Genomic DNA, 5,198 nt, shown 5'->3' on the forward strand with positions numbered 1-5,198 from the left:
GAACCGAACTCACGACCTTGCACTTGCCAGGCAGGTGCTTTTGCCGCTGAGCTAAATCCCCAGCCCCTCTTCATTCTTTTCTAGAGAAATTAAATGGCCAATATTGTGGAAAGCAAAGTAATGCTTTAATGGAGCTGAGGGAGGCCAGTGTTACGGGATTAAAGATGAACTCACTACACGACAGGTGACGTGAGGTACACGGAGTGTTCTTCTATTGTAGTCTTCTCATTTCTCAAGGAAGGGTCCACTGTCCCAATAAGAGAGTGAATTTCTAATGTGCATGTGCCCTGCTACTCAGTAGTTCTGTAGGTATTCACCTGGAGCCATGGTGATTGTGCAAATTATAAAGAGGAGCTCCTTTATCAAAAGATTTTTGTCTAAAAATTATCACAATAAGTAAATGGCATCCACAGAGTGAATGATGCCCCCCTAAATGGGATTTTGTGCAGTGTACAGCTTCTACCACTGTATGTTCTGGCCCCAATTACCTTATTCACATATATGAAAAATGATGTCAAGACATATGAAAAGAGTATTTGCTGAGTGGTATACAATGTACTACCCACCAAAAAATGTCACCAAAGTCCATCTGCAAGGGACATGTTAAATAAAGATATTAGAGTATCTTTATACAGTGGGTTACTAGGGAACATTATAAAAAGAATATTGTAGATCTATATATAATAATCAAAAAGTATTTTAGGTATATTATTCAGCAAAAAAGCAGTGTTATTTTTTTTAAGAGCAGAATATATTTATTGAGGGAAAGAAAAGAAAGCTTCTGTCCAAGAGAGAGACAGAAGGGGGGCCCAAGTGGGTTACCCCCAGCAGCACCATTATAATCAGTTTGTGTACATCTTTCAAAAGAAATACATACTGGTATACAGCCTTTATTTTTCTTTTTGAAAAACATTAAAATCCTTAATCAGAATCTCCTAGGAGAGTAATTAGGTGATGAAGGAAGCTTTTAGCTCAAAGGTGTAGTCTTCTGGCTGGGGATATAGCTCAGTGGCACAAGAGTCTGCCTGGCAAGCTCAAGGTCCTAAGTTTCATTCCTGATACCAAAAAAAAAAAAAAAAAACCCACACCAAATGTGTACTCTTCTGTATTATTTGAATTCTTTTACTAAAAGCTTTTACTATTTTCAGTTTTAAAGATCAACAAGAATTATTAGTATAAAATGACAGATTTTTTTCCCTTTATCTTCTGGCATAAAAAAAAAAATACCTTAAGCTGGGCATGGTGCTGCATTGTTGTAACACCAACTGCTCGGGGGTTAAGGTAGACGAATTGCAAATTCAAGGCCAACTTGGGCAACCAAGCAAGACCCTATCTCAAAATACAAGGGAAAAGGGGCTCAGGATGTAGCTCAGTGCAAGAGCACTTGCCTAGCATGTATGAGACCTTGAGTTTCATCCCTAGTACCACCAAAAGCAAAAATCTGAGAGGTATTTTTTCACTGCTGTGCGCATTCCTCAACAGAGTATATTAGAAAGAAGGCTGCAGGTTCCTTCCATGGGCTAAAGAAGGGCACAAGGAAGCAGGCTGCTAATTAAGGGAGCTGCTGAGGAGGCAGGCAGACCTGTCTCTGCCCCTCTGTTCTCTAAGGGCGTGCTCACCTCTCAACTCATGCTCCTGAGAACAAAGGCTACATTCATGCAGTTCCTGACAGTTCACGCGTTTAATCACAGAGGTTACCGTTACACACATATTCTCTTCTTAGTCCAGCTCTAAGGGAGGGTGAGCTCAGCATGTGCAGAGTCACCCTGACAGAAGAAAGCCCGGACCTATGCTGCGAGAGCTGTGGATTACCCGCTGCCTTCAGCTGACAGTGCTAAGTGGGTGGGGAGAATGAGAGTCGCAGTCTTTCTCCTTTCCATCTCTGTGCCTAGAGAAAGAATTCTAGTTTTCCATTTGTTCCTGAAATTTAAACCATTGTTAACACAGAAGGAAAGTGGAACGCATGATTACGGAGGGTATGCCAAGAACGCCCTCCCCCAAATGAATACGTATTTGGGTTGCACGTGCAGTATTCCAGAAAAAAGACAGCAATAAAGGATTTTCTGTGATGAATAGAAATTACATTTAACAGAGCTAAGTAGCGTAGCAACCCCAAATCTAACAATAGAGTGACATTTATACCTTTTTTAAAAAGGGGAAGTATTCGAATTAAATGACATTTCGTTTTTAAAAAAATTCTCTTCAGGAGGCTAAGGCTGTAGCCCTCATGTGAAAGGCCCTGGGTTCAATCCCCAGCATGCAGCAACATTTTATCTTCAGGAGTGGATGTCAGAGGAGAGTGCTGTGAATGTTACAGATTTTACAGAGCTTTCTTCTACTTGGAAGTTTTGCATTTTGTATCATGTGTTTGTTCCAATGTCAAGGCATTGGACCTTGATTTTGATTACAAGTTATAAATATTTTGATTCTAAGCCACACACATTCCATTCCTCTACACATTAGAAAAGAGGTTTTACCGACCTTATTCCAAGACAAGATCTTCTTTTGACATATTAAAAAACACTCTTTCATACCTTGCTGAATTTCTATTTGGAGACTGATTATTTAGAGTCCCAGTATTTATTTGCTTATCATATGTGCTTGATTGTCCAGACTGTGCCATCAGCAAATATTTATTCATTCATTCAACATTTAAGGAAAATCTTCTAGGTCCCTGGCTCTCTGCCCAGCACTGGAGCCCAGGGAATATAAAGATAAATATAAGATTAAAACTATAGGATCCCTGCCCTTAAAGAGGTCACAAGCTCTGCTGTCCAATGTGCATCATGATGTTGGTTCTACAGAGTCAGGGCCAGGACTAAAGTGAGACAGGAGACATGGGGGGGCATCTGCACATAGGGCTGTGCAGGGTGGGAGGCAGAGAGCAAAGACCCCAAGGACTTTAGGATCCCAGCTTCACCATACTCCTGGCCAGAAGAGAGTAACTTTCATTGACAGGGAAAGCAAGATCATTTCATGTTACTATATTTATAACAAAACAGACTAGAGAAGTTGAGAGATTTGAATAGAATTATCTAGGCATAATGTGGTAGAAGGAGGACCTAAGCCTTAGACACAACCCCAAACCAAGAAAATGACAAATATAATGAGAGAAACATGTGCTTAATTTCTTTAGTGATGGCATATGTGGTATAATATGTATTAGGTATATGGCATATGCATGTGGGAATGGTGTATGGTGTATAAATTAGGGAAACAGAGAAATGGAACCAACAGGATGTGTGTATGGCGTCCTTCATTATCCACCCTATTCAATGGAGGATAGATTCCAGGATCTCCCTGGATTCTAAATCCTGAAGATCCCCAAGTCCCTTACACAAATGGCATAATAGTTATATATAACCTCTGCATATACCCCCTTACACTTTAAGTCATTTCTAGGTTACTTATAACACCTAGTACAATGTAAGTGCTGTCTAAATGGTTGTCACTCTATATTGTTTAGAAAAGAAGTCTGCACATGTTCAGTACAGACACAGTATTTTCCAAAAATAATTTCAGTCCACAGACGATTGAATTCATGATGAATGTGGAACACATGATGCAGAGGGTAGTCATACGTATTACATGTTAAATAAAAGACAGCCAGTTGCTGTCTTTTATCGTCCATCACTACTTCTTGGGCCAGCACCACCATGGAAGGGTTTCTTATAAAGAGTTACACCGATGGCCCACTTCCAGTTGGGCAGCTCCTACCGGTAGCCAGAACTTCTTTCTACTGATGATGAAGATGTGGCTGTATATAATCTGAGTCGCGCCACTTCCTCAAGTGGGGGAATTGCAACCCTACCTACTACCATCGTCTGACGCGTACCCACTATGGTCATTAAGTATAGAGTTAGGGTACTTCTTGAGTAGTTCTAGAGGAATTAGTGGCCTGAGACCCCCAGCAATGACTTTACTAATAGAATTTGCTAGACTCTAGGTTTTGAAAGGGATTAGTCTACCACGATTTTCCCAGTAGCCACTCATTCCTGGGGCCTTGTGAAATTCCCCAGGCGGGAAGCTTAAAGCTCACCAATCATTGGAAGTGGAAAGAAATCAACCATTTCCCTGTTTGTTTTCTTCCCACTTCTGCTTAATGGACTGTTTGTCTTTCTTAGCGTGACTTGACAATACAGCTTAGAGTTACAGAAATTTTGCTAAAGTATTTTAGACAACAAAATATATACTAAATGGAAAGCTCTTATCCTTCTAGAAAAGTCTTCACTAAAGCCCTTTGTGGCATATTTTTCCTTCTTTCTCTTTGCCTATCCACTGCTCTTCTTCCACTTAAAATGTATAGCAATTAAAATCAAAATAAGCACCACATGCTAGAAGTGAGGGTTTTCTAGTCCATGGTGACTTTGCTGCTGCAATCAAAATAGACATGTTTAACCAGGAAATGTTGCAAACTGGGAAGTCTCAGAGCACTTTCAAGAGATATGTTTTGAGGTGCAGCTGGATTGTGACCAAATCAAGGGGCAAATAAAGAGAAACATGATGTTCCGTATGCATGCTTCTTTCTGGAAAGGTCGTATAAAGACAGATTCTCTGTAAAATCAGTACAATTTTAAAATTAGGTAACTGGGAGTTGCATGTTTTAAAGCAAATATAAATGAAAAATCATTTTATATTTTATTGGCTTTCAAGTTTTGAGTGTAGGACTTTCTAAAAGTCTCCAACCAGAGCTTTGAGGCTCAGGGTCTGTGACCTACAGTTCTGAACAAAGAAAATGATGAAGGGAAATCTCAGTAGCAGGTACTCAGAGGCCACATTATCATTTGAGTTGGTAACGGAGAGAGGAAAAGTGTTTTGTTCTCTATCCTTCACACTGTTTTGAATATCAATTAGAAGTTTTGCAAAAATTCCAGTCTCCTGGATTCAACCTTGAGCATATATTTTTCTCAGTGTTGTCACTTCATTGCTTTAGGGTTAGGTAAACAATTGCGACAAATATTTTCTGAATGTATACCTTGGATATAATGCAGTTTATATAGGAGGTGTGCTCAAAATATACAGTGAATGTTTAAAAAATATATTATAGTAAAAGACACTACCACTAATCCCCCCTCAAAACACCTCCCTTTACTTCAGACACATTTGTCCCATGGTCTTGTCACTTCCTGAAGCAGTTCTGGAAGTTCTCTTTCACATCTTTATAAAATGTGATCAAAAATACTGAACGCTGCTGCTGA

This window comes from Chinchilla lanigera, unplaced genomic scaffold (genome assembly GCF_000276665.1).
Source record: "Chinchilla lanigera isolate Chin_1 unplaced genomic scaffold, ChiLan1.0 scaffold00001, whole genome shotgun sequence".
NCBI lineage: Eukaryota > Metazoa > Chordata > Mammalia > Rodentia > Chinchillidae > Chinchilla > Chinchilla lanigera.